We start from the raw sequence: 27,904 nt of genomic DNA, 5'->3' as shown, positions 1-27,904 counted from the left end.
CTCCCCACGGGTCCCTAGCTGTGGGCTTCCACATTTTGGTGCAAAGACAGGGTAACATTCCATGTTTCGTTCCCGCTGCCCCTGGTCATGATGGCCTACATTTGGTTGTCCTTTGGCTACAATGATCCCTGCTCACTGTGTATTGTCGCTAATTGTTACTAAAACGGTTCCAAATAAGTCTGAGTATTTTGGTGTATATCGCTCCCCTGGAGGACTTTGCCCCAGAGCCATCACCTTCCCCTTGCTCATACTGAGGTGCATTTGACATTTTAAAAAACCATGTGCAAAGCCTAGAAAGTTCTCACTGATGAGCACCCTACTGCCGTCTTCCTGACATGTTCAGGTCAACACCTAATGGTTATTTGCATATTAAATACGGTATCAAATAACAATTTAGCCTCACCGATGATTTCCCAGTTGCGTCTGGATGTAAAATTTTGTAAATATCTGTGGAATCCACCTGGTCCAGTGTATCATTTAAAGCTCTTGCTTCTTTGGAGATGTTGTGCTTAGAAGATCTGCCACTTGCAGAGAGCGCCGTGTTGAAGTCTCCCGGTATTAGTGTATTATTATCTAAGTATGTCTTTCCTTTGCTTACTGATTGATATACTTGGCAGCTCCCACATTAGGGGCATAAATATTCATGATTGTCAGGTCCTCTTGTTGGATAGACCCTTTAAGTATGATCTAGTGTCCCTCTTCATCTCTTACTATGGTCTTTGGGATAAACTTTATCTGATATGAGGATGCCTACCCCTGATTCTTTTGAGGGCCATTTGAATGGTAAATGGTTCTCCACCCTTTTATTTTCAGGCTGGAGGTGTCCTTACATCTAAAATGAGTCTCTTGTAGACAACAAATACATGGGTCTTGCTTTTTCATCCAGTCTGAAACCCTGCGTCTGTTGATGGAGTCATTAAGCCCATTCACGTTCAGAGTTACTATTGAAAAATATGAATTTAGTGTCATCATGATACCTACTCAGTCCCTGTTTTTGTGGATTATTTCTTTGGGCTTCCTCTTTCTTTTACAGGGTCCTCCTTAATATTTCTTGCAGAGCTGGTTTGGTGGTCACATATTCCTTCAGTGTCTGCCTATCTTGGAAGCTCCTGATCTCTCCTTCTATCGATAATTTCTCAAGGGATAAGAGCCCCTTATCTATAATCGCAGAGAACAAGGAGACCTATGTCATCATAAATAATTCATCAGCCTTTTTCAAGCCCCAGAGTATAAGATCCTTCACTATTGACCGTGCTCTGATGGTTTTCCACTTTCTTTGCCCCAGACCTTTATCCTCCTATCAAAAGCATTGATAAAAAAAAAACAGAGACGTGAATAAGCTGCCACATTTAAACCAAATCCTCTATAAGCAAAGCAGCTGAAGGGATCACTTTCCAGTTTGGATGGTGTCAGAGTATAGAAGAGACTGCCAGCTGCCTACCAGAACCCAGTTTCCCTTTTCCCTGGCACACTTAATGGAATCAAGGGCTCCTGACTGCGGCGGAGCACCAGCTAACTTCTACTGTGCTGAGCCGTCGAGTGTTCGGTCTATTTCTTACCTCAACTTAGTCTAACCTGACGAATAATAAAAGGAATCACTTTGCTTAGAGTCTGGTGTCTCTCAGCCAAAGGATGATTTCCATGACCTAATAAGTAGATGTCCAGGTCACCAAGTCATGAGGGAAAATGAGAGAAAAGGGACTTACTCTTGTCAGCCTTGAGGATTTGCCTTCAGAGACAGGAAGGGGACACCCGGGTGGCTCAGCAGCTAAGCATCTGCCTTCGGCTCAAGGCCTGATTCTGGGGTCCCGGGATCAAGTCCCACATCGGGCTTCCTGCAGGGAGCCTGCTTCTCCCTCTGCCTGTGTGTCTGCCTCTCTCTGTGTGTGCCTCTCATGAACAAATAAATAAAATATTAAAAAAAAAATAAGAGACAGGAAGGAATGCCATGTGGACGCTCACGGCCAAGACTCCCTGTGTCTAATTCATTGATCCTCCCCCCCATTTGTTGTTTCTCTCCTGGTTTCTATAACATTTGCAACTTCTGCTGAAGGAGAAATCCAGAGTCAAGCCATAATTCTGAGAGTTTTTGCTAAATGAATAGAGTTGTATGACCACCATGACAATCATAGGACATTTCCATCTCCTGCCCCAAAGTACCCCATGGAAATGTCCCCCCGTGGCCAGCTGCTCCCTGCACCCTCTGTCTTCTCTATCTAGAAGGTCACATAAAGGAACCACAGTACACATGCAGCCTTCTGGATGCGGTTCCTTTCGTGAACACAGGGCACGTCCACCTCCCCGTACGGTGGCCTGTGCAGTCAGGCGCTGGCTTCTCACTGCTGTGTTCATTCCGTTACGTGGGCCTGTCCCCGTCCGCTCGTCTGCTCCCCCGCTGAGGGACATGTGGATTGCTTTCAGTGTGGGGCTATTATGAGTGGAAGCACACTAAACATTGATTCATGCACCGGGTTCTATGTGAGCAGAGCTTTCATTTCACTCGGGTAAACAGCAAGGAGCGGGATTGCGGAGTTGTGCGGGAGGGTGTGCTTGGCTCTGTAAGCAACCGTCAAACTGTTTTCCGAAGTGCCCATGCATTTTGCACTCCCACCAGGTCCAGAAATCTTAAAAATACATCATCTCATAGTGCCGCGGATGAGCTTTGCCTATTCGAGAACACCACATCAGTGCAATCGTTGTCCGGCTCCTTTCGCTTGTCTAACGTCTACGAAATCCATCCCCGCTACGACCCGAGCCACTGCTCATTCTTTCCCACCGCTGCACGTCGTGCCTCCTGTTCGGGCGTCAGCCCGCTGGCGGCCACTAGGGTTGTCTCCAGCCGCGGGCTCGTGCGGACAGAGCTCCTGTGCGTGTTCCTGTGCTGCTCTTTCTAGGGACACATGGTGACGAGCTCCTGGGCGTCCCCGGAGGAGCGGAACTGCTGGCTTACAGCGAAGGTGCGCGGCGCTTGGGAGAAACTCCTGCCCCAGGTCTTGAATTCTTTGTCTTAAAGAGGATCCTTGAAAATGTGAGCTGCAGGCCCCGTGAAGCTGCAGCTGCCCTGCGAACGAGCTTTCAAGCAAGAGGCCAAAGCCACAGGCCCATCCCCTTCCCGTGGGTTCAGCCAGGGCGCCCACGGCGGCCGCGGGCTCGTGGAGGGCAGCACCCAGCACCCCAGCCGCAGCTCTGGCCGCCCCGAGCGGGCACTCGGGCTACACCTGGCGGCTCGGCGCACCTGCCCGCACCTGCACAGCTGTCCGCGGAGAGCGCCGGGTGCGCAGGTAACCCGGGCTCGAGCCCTCCCGGCCAACTCTCGGGGACCCGGTACCGTCGTTCTCGGGGCGCTGACACAGCTGCGTTGCGGCCCTGGACCCCAGCGGCTGGGTGTCTCCGGAGGCCTCGAGAGTCCTGACATGGTTGGGGCCCGGGTGCTCGCGGCTGCCGGGAAGGCGGTGGCTCCTGGGAGCCCGGTCGCCTCACCCTGCACCTGGCCGTGGCCCAGGGCTCCCCGTACCCCCGCACCTGGCCATGGCCCAGGGCCCTCCCCCATCCCCTGCACCTGGCCGTGGCCCAGGGCCCCCCGTCCCCCCACACCTGGCCGTGGCCCAGGGTCCCTTGCACCCCCATACCTGGCCGTGGCCCAGGGCCCCCCGCACCCCCGCACCTGGCTGTAGCCCAGGGTCCCCCGTCCCCCTGCACCTGGCCGTGACCCATGGCCCCCCATCCCCCCGCACCTGGCCATGGCTCCCTGCGTGGGGCTCCCCGTGAGGCTCCCCGCGTGTGCAGCCACCTTCGGGCCGGCAGTCACTGGGCGGCGAGCTCCAGCGCAGGCCCCTGACTCGGACCCGGGGGCCGGGGGCCTTCCTCTCCTCTGCACACTCGCAGGAGCCCAGTTTTCTTTTTTTATTTTTATTCTGAAGATTTTATGTATTGATTCATGAGAGACACAGAGAGAGAGAGGCAGAGACCCAGGCAGAGGGAGGAGCAGGCTCCACGCAGGGAGCCCGACGTGGGACTCGATCCCGGGACCCGGGGTCTCGCCCTGGGCCGCAGGCAGCGCTCCACCACAGAGCCCCCGGGCCGCCCAGGAGTCCAGGTTTCATACAAATCTAATAATGGAAAGGGTTTCACGTGGATCAAGGTGCCCCTCTGGCAGGACCCACTCGGGGGCAGGCGCCTTAGCCTAAAGCCACGGGACTCGAGGCCCGCCCTGCACCACGAGCCCACCCGGCCTCCCCTCCGCCTCCCCGTGTCTCCCCACCGGGGCCTCCGGCCTCCTCAAACTTTTCTCCACGAAAACCTGCCTTTCCCTCTCTACTCTAACAGCGGGGGAATCTCCCAGGCGGCATCACCTTCTCCTCCCTTCCATCCTGGACCCACTGCCAGGCTCAGGATCCCTCACAGCCACCTCCACGTTACCATCCCATTGCCTCGGCTCCTCAACAGGCTCCCCTGGCGCTCCCGCTGGCTTATTATGAGCTTGTCTGGTCAGCCTCCCCTCCGTGTCCCCCAGTTTGTACCATGTTCAGCGACGTCAGTCTAGGAATTAAAAATGCCAAACTCAAACCCCCTTTCAGGTACTTGAACCCCTAGGCCAAAGCCCCAGTGAATAATCAGCCCGTGCTTGAACACCCTGGCAATAAGACAGCAGGAGCCACGCGTTCCATTTTTAAACAACTCTAGCTACGTGAAAATTCTTTAATAAGCTGAAATCTGTATTCCTATAATCAACGTTACGGATTCTAGCTCTGCCTTTTGAAGCTCTATAGACAAGTTAAACTGCTTTTCCCACGTGACAGCCCTTGGACCATTCCGGCTACCTCTCTACTCCAGGCTTACCAACTCCAGGGTCTTAACATTTTCTGAATGTAACACATTTTTTTCCTCCCATGTAGTTGCTCTCCCCCTGCACATGCTCCAGGTTGTGCATATGGATACACAACTGTACACATTGCTTTAGCTGTGATGTGACCGGTGAACTATCCCCTCTCTTCCAGAGAAATTCTTTCCATGAACACAGCTCATTAAATTGTTGTTGTAATGGTGTTGGTGATGATGGTGGTGCTGTGTAGGGATGGTGGTGATGGTGGTAGTAGTGACGGTGAGAGTAGTAGTGCTAGTGCTGGTGGTAGTGGTGGTGGTGGTGGCAGTGGCAGTGCTGGTGGTGGTTGTAGCACTGCTGATGGTGGTGGTGTGGTGGTGGTGGTGGTGGTAGCAATGGTGGTGATGGTAGTAGTGATGGTGGTGATGGTGTGGTGGTCGTGATGATGGTAGTTATGGTGGTGCTGGTGATGATGGCAGTGGTGGTGCTGGTGGTAGTGATGGTGCTGGTGCTGGTGCTGGTGGTACTAGGAGTGGTGGTGCTGGCAGTGATGGCAGTGGTGGTGATGGTGGCAGTGATGGTGCTGGTGCTGGTGTTGGTAATGATGGTAGTGTTGGCAGTGACAATTTGGTTGATCACGTCATACTGCTGATCCATCACAGTCAACTAGTTAAAGTTAGAAGCTTGTTTTGCTGCTACTAAGTCATATCTCTACCACCTTTTTCATGTGCTGTTAGATCTGTGGACTAGGATCAAGATCGCGGAGCTTGATCTTGGCAGATCTGAGCCATCATTTCAATCTAAGGGGGATTGTTTCAGACCTTGATTTTGTCAGTTTGTTTGCCATTCTTCTCAGCTCTGGTTCATCTACAGATTAATGAACACGTCCCCCATATCTTTATTTCAAGTTTCTGATTAAATATGAATCAAGCAGTGTTAAAGTTAGAGGCCTATGAAAAAGACACTAAAGAGCGTCCTTCAGGGTAACATCTATCTATTAATCAGCATCCTTTGGACACAATTGTTCAATTCATCAATTTTAATGTACCTCATTTTTCTTCTGTTTTGTCCCCAAGGCTATCCTTGAAATTTGGCTGTTCCATATACATATCTCTTTTTTTCATTTGTACCAGTTTCATAACCATGATCTCCCACCCTGAAAACCAGATTAGCTTGATAAGACTTCTTCAATGATATTTGGTAATCACCAGGTTACTTTTATAGATCAGCTTTCCCCGACCATTCTGTTAATAAGTAATCCTAGAATTTTACTTAAAAAAATTTATGAAATTCCCACTGGTCTGCAGTGAGAAAAATCCCACATCTTTATCACTTTTGAGAATCAGAATCACACTTGTCCATCCCATCTTTAAAGATGTCTCTTATACTCCACAACTGTCTCGCTGGGGGGAAAAAAATCTATTCCTCCCTGGGACCTCGGGACTCGTTGAAGCCTCGTGAAGCAGATCTTACCCTGCCTTCTATTGGGGTTATTTATATAGACATCCTATTCCTTCCACCTCCAGCCGTACTGGACTGTGAATTCCTTGGCAACAGGGAACGATGCTTATTTTCTTGCTATCCCCTGCAGTGCTCCGCACTGTGTATTTGAAGGTTTGAATTGAACTGAATTGCACAAAGGAAGAAAATTAGTTTGATCTATGCAGTCTCAAAATCATTTTTGGTCAAATTGGATTCTTTTCATCTGTCTTAATATCTAATTTGTGCATAGTTGAATCAGTCTTGCAGTTAATCTGATGTGGCCATTAAGACTACTGAAGACAGTAAATTCATTTTCCTGATCTGGTGATTTTTAATCATATAGTCACAGCCATTCACAGAGAAAAATAAAACAGCAGATTAAATAGCAAGCTAATAGCAGAATGATGAATGAAATTGCCCCTCGGCACAAAGGCTATTACAGATAATCTATAGTTTCGGCCAAATCGTTCATTCGGTTTTGATCCAACACCCTTTTGTTAAGAGATAATAGTAGCTGCCAATTACTTAGTGCTTCCTAAAGGTGAAGCACTTCACTAGGAGAATAGCAAGGGGGCTGGTAATGTGGAGCCTGGCTTGGCTCGTGTCCTGGCTACACCAATGACAACCTGTGGGACCCTAAGCCGATGATCTCAGCTATAAAACAAGAACAGGAGGTGTCAGTTATAACATTAGTTCTGAAATGTGTTCTCTCATCTAATCCTCATGACTCTGTGAGCCACTATTATTTTTTTCCAACTTTGCAAATTTGCAAGGTACTAGGAGCTAGATGCCACAGGAGTCATAGAATAGCCACGCCAGATCCAGATACAATCTTGCCCTGGAGGACTTCGCGGTCAAGTAGAGCACTGAATTTTAAATAATTAATTATAATCAATGGCAGAATAAAATATCTGCTGTATCAATACGAATGCAAAATTTATGACAGCACAGAGGGTTATGTGGATGGCTTCACGTAAAAGTCTGTAGAATTTTCTTTGAAACTGGAGGGATAAAAATGATCTCCAAAATCACAGCAGAGATTAAGGGCAATCCAGAGTGAGGGAGCTACATAGCAGAGAATAGCAGCGTGAAAGGACATTAGGGGTAGAGCACTAGCCAGAGAGGGCTTCTCACTCTGCTGCTGTAAGAATCATTGTAGCGTGGCCCAATCAGAATTATATATTTTTAAAGATTTTATTTAGTTTAGAGAGAGAACGAGAGCATGCAAGCAGGGGGAGCAGCGGAAGGAGAGAGAGGGAGAGAGATAATCTCCAGCAGACTCCACACCGAGTGCAGAGCCCAGCACGAGGCTCCATCCCATGACCCTGAGATCGTGACCTGAGCCGAAACCTAGGGTCTGACAATTAACCCACCAAACTACCCGGGTGCCCCTCAGCCAGAATTATTTTTAAATATGCAAGACATCAGCTAGAAAATATTACAGTACATTCACATAAAAATAGGATGCATATTATGAGCCAATACTCATAGTATTGGTTCACAATATAAAATATATTTCTTATTAGGAGTTGTGGTCTAAGAAGTGTGAAAGGCATCCATCTAAAGAGGTGGGACGCTAAGCTGTGGAGTGCTATGGCATGAGTCCGAGGACAGTAACAAGCAGCTGTGGAATGATGTGCCGCTGGCCCTTGAGCAACGCAGGCTTGGACTACACAGGTCCACTGAGAGGCAGATTTTTTTTTCAATAAATACAGTACTATAAATGTATCTTCTCTTCCTTATGATTTTTCCTAATAACACTTTCTCCAGCTTACTTTATTGTAGGAACATCATATATAATACGTCCAACATACAAAACCGATGTTAATTGACCGTATATGTTAGCAATAAGGCTTCTGGCTAACAGTAGGCTACTGTAGTTGAGTTTTAGGAGAGTCAAAAGTTACACATGGATTTTCAACTGCATGGGGGGGGGGTTGGCACAGTTCAAGGGTCAACTGTATTTATATTTTTTGGTGAGAGAAGAGAGAAGGCAGGCAAGTTGGAGAAGCCCCCACGGTCTGTGCCAGCACATCCCACCTTGACGCTAACTAGCCTATTCTGGGCGTCACTAATAGGTGTGAGACGGAAAGAAGTCTTCTCCTGAGCGAGTGTGGTCATTTAGTGCACAGGTAGAGGTAGATTTACCGTAAAACTGGAGCTTCAGAAACCGTTGTTCCCATGAGTCCCTTCCAAGCCTCTGTTCTGGATTTTGTATTTGTAATTTTATGCTCTTCTTCTTACAAGGCTCTTCAAATTGTATAAGCTCAGGATGCACCAAACCTCCATCTGGCCCAGCTTGTATATGAATTTGAACAACTGTCTTTGTTCTAAAACGAGGCTTCTTAGAGACTTGAAGATACGAATGTGCATTTGGAATCTCCTGAGACAATTTTGGGCCTTCTCCTCCTTTCCGAAACCCCCAAATCTCTTTCTTAAGTCCTCCTCTCAACCAGCACTCACTTCACATTTCATAGGCCCAGGGGAAGGCGTGGGATGCAGCCTCCCTCGTCTTTACACCAACAAACCTATCAAATCGCTGTCCAGAAAGGCCAAGCAGCCCACATCTGGAGAAGTGGCAAATTTAATTTTCTCTCGTTGACTTCTTTGTCTGGTGTTCCTATTTCCAAGGGAAAATGAAAACAAATGTATTAAAAGTAACTGAGTTTCTTTCAATTTAAAAGAGGCTCTGGTTAAGTGTAGTCTTTGGTGTAAATACTCCACCTTTCAAAGTGTTCTCCATCTCCTGCTGTCTTTCCCCTCTCCCTGGGAGCAACTGGACGTAGCGAAAGCTCACATGCATTTACAGCAATGAAAGAGAAGCTTCTGGTGCATTCACTGTCCTTCGAGGCTTCGCCACCTCCTGCTGGGGGCTGGCCCCTTCTAGTCAGCTCCCGGCTGACCTGCGGTGTCCCTGGATGATGCCCGGGTCTCCCACCACATCACAGGCTCCTCACCCCAAGCTTAGGCTTATTATGCACCCCTGTTCTTCCCAGCACCTCCGTGCTCCAAGGGGCCAGAGCAGCGGCTTCCTCACAGCCCGGGAGGGGGTGTTGGCGGGAGGCCTCGGTGTGGACCTGATGCCAGGTACCTGCAGGGCTTGCAGGGGAGGATTTCAGCCACTCAAGGTAGCCCCAGGACGGTAAATAGCAGCTGTCCGCAACCCTCTCCTGCAAATCTCTCTGGAACTTTCCAGCGTAACACACTCTCGGGGTGACCTCAAGAGCACTCCTTGTCTCACGTCTCTCCTCTCTAGTCTTTCCTCCCTTTCTACCTGCTTGTCTGTCAGGCAGGAGCTCCCCTCACATCATTTCCTTCTCCTATTCTTTATACTTTTTTTCAAAGCAGATCCTCTACTTCTTCCCTGGGGCAGTAGGACTTGTGACTTAGCCTTATAGTAAAAGGGTAGCGAGGGAAGAGAAACTCGGATGACAGAGAAGGAAAAACGGATCAGGATATGTTTGTGTGTTTTTTTTTTTTTAATGTCAATTTACTCCACTACAAATAGCTCTGCTAATCCACCATCTCTCTCTTTTCCCCTTACCACCGAGACCAGTCATATCAGAGGCCAGTCCTCCACTTGTCCTATGACAAGAACCCTCATCAGCCTCAAGGATTTCTCTGTTTAGGTTTCCCCCTTGCTCTGCTTTATGAGTCACTTCCTCGGGCTTTATCCCCCGTCAGCTCACTGAATGCAACATTGTTGAAATCACCAATGACTTCTTCACAGTCAAAGCCAATGGACACTTGGGTTCTCAAGTTTGTCTTCTCAACATATTTGATATCATCCATTATTTCTGCCTTCTTCAAGCATGCTCCTCTCTTAGTTCTATAGTAGCACTTCTGTTTTCCGATGTTTCTTTTACCCACTAGCCTCTCCTTTTCAAACTCTATTGTTAGATCTATCTCTTCTTCCTGGCATATGAGTTTCTGAGGCTCAGGCCTGGATGCTCTCCCTCTTTCAATTCTTTCTCTACGTTCATGTCTCCCAAATTTATATGGCCAGCCTACATTTCTGCTTTGAGTTCACTCCTGTATCCATGGACCTACTTAACATCGCCTCTTAAATCTCACATATGTCTCTAGCTCGACATGTTTGGAAAATAATGATTGATTCTTCTCCACCTACTATACCCTCAGCCCCAATTCCTTCTTATCTTAGTAGAGGGCACCATGTTTTAATCAACTGCCTAAGACTTCTAGGTTTCTACCTTTCCTGCACCTCCGACTGTCATCCAAGAGAAAGTGATTTCAACTTCCCAAATGCTTTTTTTTTTCACTGCACTGCCAGCCTCTTAAGTCATCTACTATCATTTTTCAGATAACATTGTCTAGTAGCCTTTCAACTGGCCTCTGCTTCAGTTCCTGCCTTCTCCCATTCATGCTCCATGAAACAATAAGAGAAGCTGGCTTAAAATATACCATGGTTCTTCTTTTTCTAGTTTGCTTTCCTACCCTTCCTCAACAATTCAGCCCTTTGGATATAATTCAGCCATAAAAAGGGAAATCCTGCCATTTGTGACAATGTGGATGGATCTTGAAGGCATTACACTAAATGAAATGTTAGAGAAAGACAAACACTGAATGATCTCACTTATATGTGAATCTAAAACAAAACAAAACAACAACTCATAGAAAAAGAAAAACAAAACAAAACAAAAAACAGATTTGTGTCTATCAGAGACAAAGGCTGGAGGATTCCAACGAAGGCAGTCAAAAGGTACAAACTTCCAGTTAAAAGATAAATAAATATTGGGGGTGAATGCATAACACGACAACTATAGTTAACACTGTTACGTGGTATATTTGATTGTTTTTAAGAGAGTAGATCCTAAGAGTTCTTGCTTCAAGGAAAACATTTTTCATTCTTTTTCTTTTTTTTTTTTGTATCCACATGAAATAACGGGTGTTAACTGAATTTATTGTGGTAACCATTTCACAAGTTATTAATACTATATGCCATAAACTTATACAGTGCCTTCTGTCAATTGTATCTCAATAAAACTGGAAGAAAAAAAAAACTAATTCTGCCTAAAAGCCATTCACTGGTGCTGAACAAGAAAGGCATCCATGTAGCCAGGTATTAACCACAATGGCCCAGAACTAGGGATCAAAACCTAAGTAGAGCTGAGGAGGACATCCACATGAGGTGATGGCATGGCACATATTGCCTAAGCGTGGATGGGTGAGAAGGATATGCACACAGGAGAGGTGGAGATGGTAATAGCCCAGCGTGGCTGTTGGAGCCTGAGCGGGGTCAGGAGATCATCCATACCAGGAGTAGAGGAGTAGGGATTGGTGGCAGAAATTGGAAGTTGGTTGCATGCATGGACACTGATCAAACAAGTAAATATATTAAAGATATTGGAAGTCAGGTTTCTTATTGTGGGAAAAAGAGGTTATAAATATAGAAAGGTAGAAAAATAGAATTTGCCTTGTAGTTTGCATTGGAATTGGAGATAGCAGTATGAATTCATAGTTCTCTATATACATGAATAGACATAAAAAGAAATGAATATAAATGTGTGTCTGCACATATGCCTACAGGTATACATGTGTATCGCCTAGCTCTGTCCTTGAGAAAGCCTGGGAGCTGTAACACCCCAGTGACAATATGCACATGTCTTGGTTTCTAAATACCTTCTCCACTAAAAGGAACCAGGACTCCTTAGTAAAATGGATGATCCCAAGGCTGGGGTAGGAGAAGTACAAGATGAATCTGGGACATATTTTGTGTCAGAAACTAAGGAAGTGCTCAAAAATGATGGGGGCACCTTGAAAAAAAACATAGAAAACCATAGCTAGCTTGGAAGTGCTCCCATGGGTCAAAGCTGAAACTATTTGGCATCAAAATTAATAGTGATAGTAATAAATAATTATCCATTGAATAAGATGGATGAAATCTATACTGACTAGTCTATACAGTCCATACTGAAATGAATCAATAAATGAATAGATTAGGAATGGGAAAGCTGGAAAGTACCTCTTCACAAAATATTTATTGATTACAAGGGAGGGAGAAAGGTATCTTTAGAGTCAAGAAGCTTAGCTGACATCACCTTAATTAGGGGATCAAAGTTAAAATCACCAGCAATGAATGAGTTGATCAAAACCATGTGCCACCTAATAGTATGCAATGCATCACTTCTCTCCTGCCAAAGATGCATAACCTGAATCCAACCACAAAGTAACATCAGAAAACCCAAACTAAGAAGCTGTCTACAAAGTAACTAGCCTGCAATCTTAAAAAATGTCAAGACTATGACTGCCAAGACAAGATTGAGGAAGCAAACAGACTGAAGGAAACTAAAGTGATATGACAACTGAAAGCAAAGCATGATTCTGGACTAGATCCTTTTGCCATAAAGGTATTACTACAATAACTGGCGAAACTTGAATAGAGTCTGAGGTTAGGGTTGATTTGGTTTCCTAATTTTGGTGATTGCATTGTGGTTAGTAGAACGTCCTTGTTGTAGGTGCTTGGTGTGATGGGTCATGTGGTAGGTAGCCTCTAAGATGGTCCCCATGGTACCCACCTCTTGATATTCCTGCCCTTGTATAATCTCCCACTGAATGTATTTACACCCAGTGGTTCACTTCTAATTATTAGAAAATGACATAAGTGATAGCATAGCACTCAGTGATTAGGTTATAACAAGACTGTCTCTTGGCTGCTCTTTCTCCTTCTCTTGCTCACTCACTCTAAGACAGGTCAGCTGCTATGTTGAGGACTATGTGGCAATGAGTTGAGGGAGACCTGTGAGGAAGGCTGTGAAGAACTGAACCCTTAACAAAGCCTTGGGTCAGTAACCTATGAGAAACTAAATCCTGCCAACAACCACCTGAGCAAGCTTGGAAGTGTTGTTGCTACAATCGAGCGTTCAGGTAAGACTGCAGGTCCGTCAACACTTTGTTTGCAGCCCATGAGAGACTATGAGACAGAGGGGCCAGCTAAGCCCAGGTTCCGATGTGCAGAAAATCTGAGATTATAAAGGCTGTTTTGAGCCACTAAATTGTGGGATAATTTGTTACACAGCAATAAATAACAAACACAAGGTATCATACTGCAATTTATTCTCAAATGGTTCTGGAGGAAAAGCTGCACTCTAAGTTTGAGATTGTTTTAAAAACGTGTATGTGTGTGTGTGTGTGTTGGATTATGTCTCTTCCCTGCTAAAAGCTCTTTATGGGTTTCCCATAATATGTAACAAAATCCAAATTCCTTACTACACCTTACTGTTCTGCCCTTGATCATTTCTCCAGCCCTCTTTATCCTTCTCACCCCTTTTTAACTTCTGCCGCACTGGTTTTCTCACAATTCTTTGAACAAATCATGAGAGGGCCTTTGAATTTACTTTTTCTCTTACCTGAGATGCTCATCCCCCATTCTTCACATGACTATCCCATTCATATACTTTAAATCTCACCGTTTTTGTCCACTTAAGAAATCCATTACTCCTCATTTATATTCTCTTTCTCAGTCCCTCTCTGGTCTCATTCATATGCTTATCAGATTTTGCAATTATTTTATTTGGGTACTTGTTTTTAATCAGGCTCTGCCTTTGATAAAGATAAGCATTGGGGGAGTCATCCTTCTCCTTTACATCACTGCATCCCTAGTATCTAACACAGAATAAGTATTATTTAATAATTGTTGAATAAATGTTTTAACATATGCTGATGACTTGGGTAGAATTTTCAAGAGCAAAATTTCATTTCTCCTCCCTCCCAAAAAGAAAATTTAAAGCTACACAGAGAGAGTTCAATTTTATTTACATAAGCGATCAAATCTGATCATAATAGAATTTTTATGTTCCAACATCAAAATTGATTGTGTATATTGAACTGAAAAACCAGGTCATCATATGGCTTTTCTATACTACTTTCCTGTTATCTTGTCTAAAAGTTGGTTTTGTTTATTCTATTCTTTTAGTCCCTATTTTGAAGATATCTCATCTTACAGCTTTATTCAATGTATAGTACAATTCCATATGTAGATAACAGTGCCATCTTCCAAGAATCCCAGGAATGGCTTCCATATGGATTTATTGGGCCACCCAGAGCTGGCTTTGATGGTGGGTCTGGGAACCCTCTCTGCCAGCTATAAGCCCCCCTCCTGCTTCAACAATTCAGTACCATCATGGAAGAGAAAAAAAAAGCAATGCGAATGAGCCTTAAATCTCCCATCTTGTATCTGCCAGAACATATCAGTTCCAGGTCATGTTTCTGCAGCACCCATGTCATGGAGTGAGCACAAACTGTCAATATGAAGAAGAGAGAAGCTCCTTTGACAGCTCCCATGTCTACATTCCAGACCCATTACAGCAGGAGAGCTTGTTCCTCTTGAATGAGCTGCTGCTCCCTCAGCTGGTCCCCCAGCTGTAGAAATACATCCACTGCTGGAGAAATTCTCAGGGTCAAGGCCTAGAAGAGGCCATGTCTCTGCCTGTCATATATATTTACAGGACAGACTTGCTGTATTCATAATTGGGGGTGGGGTGAAGAGGGAAAAGCAGGCAGAAACACAGCATGTCTCCCCAGAAGGTGCTATGTGTCATTTCACATTCTCACCATGTAAGTGCATTCAGTTCAAACCTAGAATCATAAAATAAGAGAGCTTCAGAATTAACTTCCTTTTGTAAAAAACCTTGCATTTCTGAAACTAGCTTTCAAGAACTGGATAAACAAACATTTCTATGAAAATAATAAACTCTGCCTAATTGCCCATTACCTTCAAATTATAGATTCCAGATATGAGGAGGTGGGGGAGAAAGGCAAAATGGAGATAAGTAATATGCCGGATAGAGAATTTAAAGTAATGGTCATACTCAATAGACTTGAGGAAGGAGTGGAGGACCTCAATGAGACCTTCAACAAAGAGGTTAAAAAATAAATAAATAAAATTTAAAAACCAAATAAAAGAGAACTAATCAGAGATGAAGAACTTACTAACTGAAATTAAAAATACACTAGATGGAAAATAGTACACTAAAGGCAACAGAACAGATCAGCAACCAGGAGGACAGAGTAATGGAAAGCAATCAAGCTGAACAGGAGAGAGAAAAAAATAATAAAATATGAAAATAGACTATGATAACTTGGCAACATCATCAAATATAATAACATTCACATTATAGTTATCCCATGAAAGGAGAGAAAAGGGAGCAGAAAATTTATTTGAAAAATAGCTGAAAACTTCCCTATTGAAGATTGAAGAAAACAGAAATCCAGATCCAAAGCCCCCAACAAAATCAACCCAAGGAGGTCCACACTAAGGTATATAGTAATTAAAATGGAAAAAAAATAATGGTGATGAAGAATGTGAAGAGTTGCAAGAGAAAAGAAGACAGTTACATACAAAGCAAATCTCATGAGGCTATGAGCTGATTTTTCAGCAGAAATTTTGTAGGCCAGAAGAGAGTGGCATGACATATCCAAAGTGTTAAAAGGGTAAAACTTGCAGCCAAGAATACTCTAATCAGCAAGGCCATCATTCAGAAGAGGAGAGAGCAAGTTTCCCAAAAAAATAGTTAAATGAATTCACAACCACTAAACCAGTCCTACAAAAAAAAAAAAAAAAAAAATCTTATGGGGAATCTATGAGTGGAAAACAAAAAAACATAAGTAAGAGTAAGAAAAATAGAAAGCACAAACACCAAATCAAATATATATGTAGAAATCTGTCAAAATTAAAGGATGTGAAATATGATACCAAATAACTGAAAATATGGAGGGGAGAGAAGTGAAAAATTTCAAAATTAAGCAATCATCAACTTACTGTAGACTGCTATATGTATAAAATGTTATATACAAACCTAATGGGAAGCACAAATCAAAAACAAGCAATAGATGTGCAAAAAATAAACAGAAAGCCAGCAAACCATGAGAGAAGACAGCAAGAGAAGGAACAGAGAGGAACTATAAAAACAATCATAATACAGCTAACAAAATGGCAGTAAGTATATACTTATCACTAATTACTTTGAATGTAATGCACTAAATGCTCCAATGAAAAGACACAAGGTAGTAGAATGGATGTAAAAGCAAGACTCCCCTAATCCTGCCTACAAGAGACTCATTTCAGACCTAAAGACACATACAGATTGAAAGTGAAGGGATGGAAAAGTATTTATCATGAAAAGAGAGTTAGACTTCAATACTTGTGTAAGACAAGTCTTTAAAACAAAGACTGTAATGAGGCAAAGAAGGACATAATCATAAAGGAAACAATCTAACAAGAAGATGTAACAATTGTAAATATTTATGCACCCAACATGGGAGCATCCAAATACATGAAGCAGCTAACAACAAACATAAAGGATGCAATCAATGGTAATACAATAATGGTAGGAGACGTTAAACCTCACTGACATCAATAGATAGATCATCCAAACAGAAAATCAGTAAGGAAATAGTGGGTTTGATAGATACGTTGGACCAGATGGATCTAACAAACATACTCAGAATGTTCTATCCTAAAACAGCAGAATACACATTCTTTTTAAGTATATATGGAACATTCTCTAGAATAGATCATATTTAGGCCACAAAACAAATAAATCTAAACAAATTCAGGGCAGTCCAGTGGCCCAGCGGTTTAGCACTGCCTTTGGCCGGGGGTGTGATCCTAGAGACCCGGGATCGAGTTCTGTGTCGGACTCCCTACGTGGAGCCTGCTTCTCCCTCTCCCTCTGCCTGTTTTTCTGCCCCCCTCTCTCTCTGTGTCTGTCATAAATAAATTAAAAAATCTTTAAAAAAAGTAAAAATAAAACAAAAAATAAACAAATTCAAAAAGACTGAAGTCATACTATGCATCTTTTTCAATCACGATGTTATGAAACAAGAAATCGACCATGAGGAAAAGTCTGGAGAGAACACAAATATATGGAGGATTGCAAGAGAAAAGAAGACAGAATATATGGAGGTTAAATAACATGCTACTAAACAATGAATGGTTCAACCAAGAAATCAAAGAGGAAATTTTAAAAAATACATGAAGATAAATGAAAATGAAATCACAACAGTCCAAAACCATTGGGATTCAGCAAAAGCAGTTCTAAGAGGAACATTTAGAGCAACACAGGCCTACCTCAAGAAGCAAGAAAAAGAGCAACTAAGCAACCTAACCTTACACCAAAAGTAGCTAGAAAAAGAACAAACAAAACCCAAAACTAGCAGAAAGAAGGAAATAATAAAGTTTAGAGCAGAAATAAATGAAGCAGAAACTTAAAAAACAATAGAACAAATCAATAAAACCAGGAGCTAGTTCCTTGAAAAGGTCAACAAAATTGAGAAACCTTTAGCAGATTCATCAGAGAGAGAGAGAGAGAGAGAGAGAATACTCAAATATACAAAACCAGAAATGAAAGAGGAGAAATAACACTGACACCACAGAAATACAAAGGATTATAAGGGAATAGTATGAAAAATTATGTGCCAACAAATTGGATAACCTAGAATAAATGGAAAAATTACTGAACACATATAACTTCCCAAAGCTAAATCAGGAGGAAATAGAGAATTTGAACAGACCAGAAATGAAATTGAATCAGCAATCAAAGAACTCCCAACAAACAAAAGTTCAGGACCAGATGACTGCACAGGGGAATTCCACCAAATATTTCAAAAAAAGTTTATACCTATTCTTCTCAAACTATGCCAAAAAGTAGAAGAGGAAGGAAAGCTTAGAAATTCATTCCATGAGGCCAGCATTACTCTGATACCAAAACCAGACAAAGACACTACAAAAAAAGAGAGAACTATATGCCAATGTCTCTGATAAACATAGACGCAAAAATCCTCAACAAAATATTAGCGAACTGAATCCAACAATGCATTTTTAAAAAATCATTCGCATAATCAAGTGGAATTTATTTCTGGCATGCAAGGCTGGTTCCATATTAGCAAATCAATCAATGTGATACATCACACCAACAGGAGAAAGGATAAAAACCATATGAGCATTTCAATAGAGGCAGAGAAAGCATTTGACAAAGTACAACATCCATTCACGATAAAAACAGAACAAAACAAACAAATAAAAAACCTCAACAAAGTAGGCTGAGAGGGAACATACCTCAACATCATAAAGGCCATGTATGAAAAACTCACAGCTAGCACACACTCAATGGTGAAAACCTGAAAGCTTTTCCCCTAAGTTCAGGACCAAGACAAGGACGTCCATTCTCACCATGTTTGTTCAACAGAGTACTGGAAGTCTTACCAAGGATAATAAAATACTTAGGAATAAACCTCACCAAGGAAGTGAAAGACTTATACTCTGAAAGTATAAAACACTGATGAAAGATATTGATGACATAAACTAGTGGAGAGATACTCCTTTCTCATGGATTGGAAGAACAAATATTGTTAAAACGTCCATACTATCCAAAGCAATCTATAAATTTTACACAATCCCTATCAAAATACCAAAAGCCTTTTCCACAGAACTGGAACAAAAATATCCTAAAATTTGTATGGAAGCACAGAGACCCTGAATCACAAAAGCAATCTTGAAAAAGAACAAAATTGGAGGTATCACAGTCCCGGATTTCAAAATATACTACAAAGCTACAGTAATCAAAAAAGTATAGTACTGGCACAAAATAGACATATTGATCAATGGACCAGAACAGAGAGCCCAGAAATAAACCCATGCTTATGTGGTAATTAATCTTTAACAAAGGAAATAAGACTATCCAATGGGAAAAAGACAGCATCTTCAACAAATGGTGTTGGGAAAAATTGGACAGCTACCTGCAAAAGAATAAAACTGGACCACTTTCCTACACTGGACCACTTTCCTACACCAACCACAAAAATAAACTCAAAATGGATTAAAACCTAAATGTGGGCAGCCTGGGTGGTTTAGTGGTTTAGTGCCACCTTCGGCCTGGGGTGTGACCCTGGAGACCTAGGATCAATTCCCGCATTAGGCTCCCTGCATGGAGCCTGCTTCTCCCTCTGCCTGTGTCTCTGTCTCTCTCTCTCTATCTATGTGGGTCTCTCATAAATAAATAAATAAATAAATAAATAAATAAATAAATAAATAAATAAATAAAATCTTACACACACACACACACACAAACCCTAAATGTGAGGTCTGAAACCATAAAAAATCCTAGGAGTGAGCACAGGCAATAATTTCTCAGACATCAGCCGGAGCAACATTTTTCTAGTATGTCTTGTGAGACAAGAGAAACAAAATAAACTACAAAATAAACATCAAAATAAAAAGCTTCTGCAGAACAAAGAATCAATCAACAAAACTAAAAGACAATTTACTGACTGCGATGACATTTGCATATCTGATAAAAGGTTAGTATCCAAAATATATGGAGAGCTTATGTAACAACACCAAAAAACAAATAATCAAAAAATGGGCAGAAGACCCGAGTAGACATTTCTCCAAAGAAGACATACAGATGGCCAACAAGCACATGACAGGTGCTCTACGTCACCAATTGTCAGGGAAATGCAAATCGAAACCACAGGAAGATCCACCACACACTCGTCAGAATGGCTAAACTCAAAGACACAAGAAACAGCAAACGCTGATAAGGATATAGAGAAAAAGGAACCGTCACGCATGTTGATGGGACTGCAAACTGGCACAGCCACCGGGGAAAACAAGATGATGGTTCCTCAAAAAATTAAAAATAGAATCACCATATGATTCACTGCTGGGTATTTACCCAAAGAAAATGGAAACACTAAATCGAACAGATATTAATGTCTAGGAAAATTTAAACTGTGTGTTCTCAAAAAAATAAAAGTGTGTTCTCAATGGCCAGGCAACTGCATTTGCAGGTAATACTCAAGTGAGACATGTAAAAATAAATAAATAGATAAATGTACTTCCTACAAAGGCTTTTACTGTAGTCTTCTTAGTAAAAGGAAAAAACTGAAGCTCACCTATAAAGCCAACTTAATTTTGGTATATTTATATTATGGACTTCAGTTATATAGAAATAATCTTGAAAACACAATGTGAAGAAACACTCCAGTTACAGACGATTGCTTAATAGTACAGTAAATAATTTCCATAAAATTTACATACCTATAAACTAGCTATGCTGTTTATCAATATATATTTAGAAAACATAAAAACAAGGGCAGAATCACGGAATTCATGACAGCACTTAACTCTGAAGAGATGGATGAGGAGAAATGTGACCCAGGAAAGATTTATAGGAAATTTCAATTTTATTGGTAATAGTTTATTTATTAAGAGAGTGATAAAATATATACAATAAAATATGATATTAATATTTGTTACTTCTGGGTGGTACCTGCGTGGTATTTATTTTATTATCTTTCCAAACAACTCTTTGGTGTTCAAATTATTTTTCAAAATAAAAAAAAAATTTATGACAGTTTATAAATTAAAGAAATCGTTAAAAAAAAAAGGTGAGATGGGCTTTTTGAAGACTCGTCACAGGGTGGCATTCGTCAGGATAAAAGGCTTGGTGAGGCCATGCCTGGGCAGGGACACGGCAGGAGTCCCTGCCCCAGTCCTCAGTCCTGCTTAGGAGTCTGCGGTCCCAGCCCCAGAGGGACTTTGCCCTCCTCCCCGGCCCCCGGAACCCCCTTTTCTGGGTTTACACATCATTCTTTGGAGGAAGTCTTTTCCATTTTGTATGAGTGCGTTGTAATTCCCTTTCGTCGTACTGGAAAAGCCCTCTGCGGGCCTCTTCCCTGCAGTACTCATCACTCTAGTATAATTTGCTGTGCACTTGGCTCCCTGTGCGACCGCTGGCTCCTAGGCTGTGTGACAGCTCCAGCAGCCCCAACACCCTCCGCCCACATTTCTGCTGAATTCACGGATTCTGGGGCCAGAAAGGCAGCCACAGAGGGCTCTGGGCTGGCCGAGGGCCCAACTGAGGGCACCGCTTCCTGAAGACGCCACTAGGAAATCCTCCAGGCAAACCAGCTCTCGAGAACCTTCTGCCCAGGGCTGGCCTTGCATTTCAGAGTCACTGATGTTTGAAGCTGATTTTCATGGGGAAAAAAAGACCCAGTGGTTAAAGACAGCTGATCTTCACTTGCCTTTCCTCCTTGTTTTATCTAAACACACAAATAGGGAAAGTTGGCTCAGAAACCATTCAAAATTGGATTTTCTTTTATAACCTCCACTCAAAATCCCCCATGTTACAGTTTTCCACATAAAAAAGCCAAGTCGCAGCCCTACGGAAAACATCCTATAGATATTTTCCTGTTTTTGCCATTCTGCCCAATTTTTTAAAATGTAGGGACCCTATCAGACATACCCATTGTTCAGTAATGGGGAAAACATGGGTGGTGAAAGCCACACGCCCGTCAAGCTTGACCTTAACCCGTTCCTGGTTTAGAAATCAGAGCTTACTGCGGATGCCCCTGGGTTGGAGAGCTACGGGTCAGGACAGGTCAAAGGGCGTGAACTCCACCCTGGCCTTGGGGGAACACCGTGCACGCAGGTGCCCCGCACACTGCTGAGTGGAGGACCCTGTGGCAGGCTGCGTAGCCACGTGTGAGTGTTCCTTGCCCCCTCCCACTCCCGCCTGCCCGGCCGTGTCTTACAGAGTCACCTGGAGAGCACAGCGGCCTCCCCGTGGGCAGCACTTGGCCACATGACTCGTTTCAGCCAGTGAAACGTGGGCGGAAGTGAGAGGGGGCCCACCCAGCAGAAAGTTCTAAGAGGCATGGCCACCTTCTCCCAGCATCCTGGAACCGCTTTTCTTCAACACACAGAACAGCATGTTCCAGAAAGAGACTGTTCTGCTAGCCTGAATCCCACAATAAAGCAGATCCGTGGAGCTAATGTGCAGCTGATATATAACGTGAGCCCAGGGGAGGAACAAAACAAAACAGAAATACTTCGCTTTTGAAGCCGTTAATAGTTTAGGATTGTCGGTTACAATAGCACAACCTAGTGAACGACGACTGATGGAGAATTTTAAAAATTAGAATAAGCTGAAAATATGCTCCCCACAGTAGACACCAGGCTGCTGACGGGCCTCCCCTCTGCCACCTACAGCAGGAGCTCGTAGAAGGGTTTGGGAACTTTGCCATAGGGTAGCCTCTTTTCCTCTGCAAAGGCAGTTGTAGCAAATATTCTATTTCTGGCACACAAGCTGGCAAAAAGCCTCCAGGGCCTTTCTGTCCTTCTGTCCTTTTTTTTCCCTCTACAATTCACCTCAAAGACCCAGAATCTTCTGGGTCCAGAACAAGTTCCAGTGTTCCATCTAGCTTCCTAGGGAGATCTTTAACAAATTTCTCACCTGGTTGCAAGTGAGCCTTGCTGACTGAATAGAACAGATTGGTTTTCTACCTTTTCTGAATCAATGGTGGGAAAAACTAGGATTTTCCAAATTAGAGTAATTTAACCTATTGATTTTATCACCAGTGACTCTCCACTATCTCTCCAGGAAGATAGAAGACCTTTCATTAAATATTCCTTGGACATGGGTGCAGCCAAGAGCCTGCCGGTGGCCATCCACGCTATAGACGCTAAACCAGAGTTTTATAATTAGAGAGAGAGAGAGAGAACGGTTTCATGGAAACATGATGCTTGGCAGGGATAATGTTCTGATTTCTGGAGGAAACAGAAGTCAACTAAAGAAGGTGCTAAAAATGCTCTCTAAACACTGGAAACATGGACTGAGCTGGGTCTTGTCTCCATTCCATCCGAGTAGAATCCGTCCCTCACCTTCTTGAGCACACATAGGAGCACTGTGCGTATCAAAGCAGCTCTCTCTCAACACCACACATGCATATGTTGCTGACACTTCAACATGTCGCTCCTATTAGCTATTGTCCTAAGTATAGATTTTAAATAAAAAACAGGACACGTGACTACAATGATTATTTGTTTCTTTTTAAGTGAGCTCTACATCCGATGTAAGGCACAAATTCACAACCCTGGGATCAAGAGTCACCTGCTCTACCAGCTAAGCCAGTCAGGCGCCACTACAAGGACTGCCTTTATTATTAGTAAAATTAATTAATTATTAATTAAATATTAAATACATTAATTATTGATAAAATTAATATTAGCAAATACTAGTAACAAACAGCATCGCGGTTTCTTTAGAAACTAAGGTAGGGCGTGCTCTTGTGCAGGAAATCATCTGCCTTGGGTATTAACTTTCTTTTTGACTTTCCCCACCCAAGTCTTGTACTTTGTCTCCCCTACCCACACCTTCCTTCTGCCCTACCCCCCACCCTCTGCTCTGGACAGCTGTGATCTCCTTTCCTGTTCTCCATTTCCCACTTCCATCCCCCACCTGATCTTGTCGATCTTCAGAGGGACAGTGGTGCAGCGGGAGGGGCATCGAGCTTAGAGTCCCCATGAGGGTTAAGGTTGAGTCCTAGTGCTGCCACCAACATACTGAGTGACCTGAGATAAGTCACAACAGCTTTCTGTGTACCCACGTCCTCACCCATATAATGAACTAAGGATATTTGGTTTAATTATTTCTAAGGTCCACTGCAACTTTACAGTAATATGGGTCTTCCTGCTTGGGTACATGTCACTTGGTTATTTGAATCTGCTCTAGCTTTCATGAGCCTTTTTTGCCACTTCTTTTTATTATTACTGACATTCGGGATTTAAAAATAGGTGCTCGGTCTTAACCAACAGTTGCTCTTTTATATTGGAACAAAACATCAATTGTTTCTATGATGATATTCCTGCTTTGTAGGTTATAAAGAAAGTCCAGAATATAAGGTTGCAGAATATAAATTGTAGGGGACTTTCTTCTGCCAGAAAATGGCAAGTAAGTTAATCCAAGTTTCCAGAAGACCATAAGCTACTCTTAACAGAATCTCAGCATCTGTTCTGCAAAAGGCAAGAGTGTTGATTTCCATTTGTACTCCCAGAGTTCTTTTCTTGACAAGCCAAGTCCTAGACAACAAAAGGTGGCGGTGTTACATTTACCTCTCAACTGCTGGGATAGAGGAGAGGAAGTAACATCAGTCACATCAGAGTCAATATAGCTCATGTTTGGCAGAGCTGAGAAATGGTATCCAGGCTTGTTTTTTGCCATTTGAGTTACGATCTGACACAAGGTAGATGCTGCAAGCCTTCACAAAACAGCCTGTCCTGCAGAGAGCTAATGGCGAGTCAAATCTCTCTTGTCCCACATGCAGCTCCCCAAATCCCTGCAAATTATTCCAGGGTTGTCAAGGCCCTTACTCCCTCTTATCCACACATGTCCCCCTTTCCTCTATTGAAGTAATTTAAACATTCTTGTTAATATTTACTAATGAGAAAAAAGGATCATAAAAATAAAGTATTGATAAAAGTTTAGAGAGGGTATACAGATTTAGACACTTCATAACACTCTTGGGACAAATTGGCACAAGTTTCTGGGGGGTAATTTGGTAATAGAGATCAAAAATTTCTACTAGTTGTCCTAGAGTCATCTCAAGAGAGTGCGCAGGTGTTCATTGCATTATTGTTTGTGAGAGCAAAATCTAGACACAATTTTTAGGATATGCTGAATGTGGATCAACAGGGGATGGGGTAAATAAGTTATGATCCGTCCATACAATGGAATTCATGTAGCCACTTAAAGAATGAAGTAGATCTTCACGCACTGACAACAAAAGCTATCCCAAAGGTACTCATTTTTAAAGCTATGTTGCAATGATCTGCACATCACATGAACTTTAGGCAACTGTCAGATAAGTGATCTTTACAACGACTAAACTGATTAACATAAGGATATGACAGATACATAATCATAAATGTAAAAAAATAAAAGGTACTTTGCAGAACTCATTTCTATGTATATATGTGATACCATTCATGTAACTGAATGAATATATTTGCAATTGTTTATACATGCATTAGAAAACATGTAAGAGTATATTCAAGAAATTATTATTTTTTAAAAATATTTCATTTTTTATTTATTCATGAGAGACACAGAGAGAGAGGCAGAGACACAGGCAGAGGGAGAAGCAGGCTCCATGCAGGGGGCCCAACGTAGGACTCGATCCCACATCCAGGCTGAAGGCAGCGCTAAACCACTGAGCCACCCGGCTGGCCTATTCAAGAAATTATTAATAGAGGTTATTGTGTAGAATGGAAAGAGGTGGGAGTAGAAAGGAGGATTTTGCTTTTCTAATTAAAAACTTGTCTACTTAACTATTTCATATTTCGATGCTTATGCATTACCTTTGCCTTTACACAAAACTTTATTAAAGGAAAAAAACTAGAAACGTATTTTTAAAAAAGTGAGACAAATTATGATATAACCATAAAATGTAAATGTAATAGTAACCAACCCCTACAAATTACCTCCTACAGCTATGTTTGCTGACAGAAAAGCATTTGAGATGCATTGCTAGATTTTAAAAGGAGTTTACGAAGCAAAAAGAGCAAGGCGAGCAAGAGAACCATTGGAGCCTCCCGAGGACATGCTCCAAGTGGAGTTCTTCTAACACCGATGCCAGCACAGTACCCAGCAAACCTGTCTCGAAAGTACCGCTCCTCTGATGCACACTACAGTCCCACACTGTGCTACAGGCTACGTCCTTTATGGTTGATCCTCACAACAACCTCAGATTGAAGATGAGGGAGGGTGTTTAACAAATGAGGCTTGGATTCAAACCCAGATTCTTCTTCCCAAACCAAAAAGTTTGGAGAATAAACTGACCAAATCAAAGAATGACAGAATGAATCATGGAAAGATTATAGGACTATACCAGACTGAGAAGTACCACAGTGAATATGGAACTCGTAACTCAGGGAGACACCCTTATTCTCTCACAGCAGCTGAGCAAGAGAGGGGAAGTGGGCTCAGGTGTTGAGTCCTGATTTCTTGACTGCAGGTATACAATAGGAGATAGGCACTGGAAAGATTATTAGTGATCACACAGTTCACTGTTTTTCAAATGGTAAATTGTAAATTAGTGGATCTTGACACCAATGTAGTGAGTCACAACTCAGATATTTCTTTACAAATAGTGAACTGGAATAGAATGGAATATGGAAAAAAACAGACATAATGCATGTTGTGGAGGTCCCTATGTTTTTTGTGAAACACAATTTCAGTTGTATTTTATATACACAGAAATGTCTGCATTGAGTTGCACTGCAATAATATAAATGGCAGCCAGAAAAGTTTGTTTTTTTTTTTTTTTTTCAGAAAAGTTTTAAAACCATTGATTCAGTTTCAGCTCCTTCATCAAGTGACAGACTAAGGTCTAGAGGGATTAGATCTTTTAAGACCATAGTGTCTTCATCTGCAGAATCTGACTCCATCTTGCATTTCCCCACTTATATTCTTTGTCCCATCTTTCAAAATTATTGTTACTGAGCTTACCTTTCTGACAAGGCTACTAGGAAAGATAATGTAGGTATAAATATGGAAGCTACCATGTTATTATTACTATGTTAGGACTTACCATGCTATCAATACGGGATGAGCTAGTGGATTCTGGTAGGACCCAAAGTCACTGCCTCAACATCAGGTGAACAAAACAGGCTTCCTGTCATGGGAAATGGGAATTCCAAGGCTGATGTCTTGACAAGAATGTTTCCAAGTCTCCATCCCAGGACCCAGGGATCACGACCTGAGCAAAAGGCAGATGCTCAACCGCTGAGCCACCCAGGTGCCCCATAGTACATTGGTTCTGTCGACTGTACAATATCTTAAAATTATGTATTTCCCAATAAAAGGAAACTTCTCCTGATAGCAAAATTTCAAAAAAAAAAAAAAAAAAAAAAGAATGTTTCCAAGTCATAAGTGACCCGTAGGTAGGAAGAGAAGCATTTGGCATAGCATTAGGCATGTGATATGACAATGAGTAGTTGTAGAGCATCCAGCATGTCCTCCAAGCACCTAAAAGCAATTCTTTTTCCAACTCTAATTCTTGGCCCAACTACATATTTCATCTCAACAAGTACACTAAAGTCATAAGAAATGAAAATTGTGATCCATTTTAATGCTTTTCCCAATGCATTACCCTACTCGGTTTTGTGCTAAGTGAAAACTGTTGCTCTTCTTTAGTCTACCAATGCACTATTTCATTGCAGAATCATAAAAGTTTTTCTACCTTCAGGAACATAAAAAGTGTCCTCCTCTTCTCCAGCCTGAGGTGCAACGGCTTCACCCCTCACTACTTCTTGGCTGTACTTACTGTACTATGAGTCCTTCGGGTTTCAGCTCATGGACCCAGTGAGGGCCCAGTTAGTAATACTCCTTTCTAAAGGTCTGAACCAGCTACAGTCAAAACAGTTGTGTCAGGGTATTGGATATCCCCAAAATAGTATCCCTTTACCCTAAACCAGAATAAGACTTAAAAGCTAATTGGATATTGCTAGATTATTGGGTTTCCAGCTTTTGATTTTTTACCACTATCAGCCTAGACATGTGTGGTCTGGGCAAGCTAAGACATCCTTAGAGGAACATGGGAAAATAATAATGCTAAAAATGCAATACTTTTTGTAGTTTACAACTACAAATTACTCATTTGTTCATTTTAACTGGTTTGGTTTAGATGTGATTCTCCTTATCCTAACTTATTCTGGTGTCATTAGGATTGGCCTGACCTAGAGTGTCTATTTTTAATTCCATTTTTAACCTTTGCTTACATACTTACTCAAAAAAC

The 27,904-nt window shown here is 42.5% G+C and overlaps 1 long non-coding RNA gene across 1 annotated transcript in view; it reads left to right on the top strand.

The window, feature by feature from the left end:
• Window positions 1-26,400, top strand: part of LOC119864406 — a 31,701-nt gene extending 5,301 nt beyond the window's left edge. The window contains exons 2-3 of the long non-coding RNA XR_005373843.1: window positions 13,012-13,189; window positions 25,599-26,400. This is a non-coding gene — a long non-coding RNA (uncharacterized LOC119864406). The remainder of the gene's footprint in view (window positions 1-13,011; window positions 13,190-25,598) is intronic.
• Window positions 26,401-27,904: the final 1,504 nt, after the last annotated feature.

The sequence above is a fragment of the Canis lupus genome, chromosome 19 (genome assembly GCF_011100685.1).
Source record: "Canis lupus familiaris isolate Mischka breed German Shepherd chromosome 19, alternate assembly UU_Cfam_GSD_1.0, whole genome shotgun sequence".
Classification (NCBI taxonomy): domain Eukaryota; kingdom Metazoa; phylum Chordata; class Mammalia; order Carnivora; family Canidae; genus Canis; species Canis lupus.
Note: the sequence above shows the minus strand (reverse complement) of the source record. Positions and strands in the feature narration are given on the sequence as shown.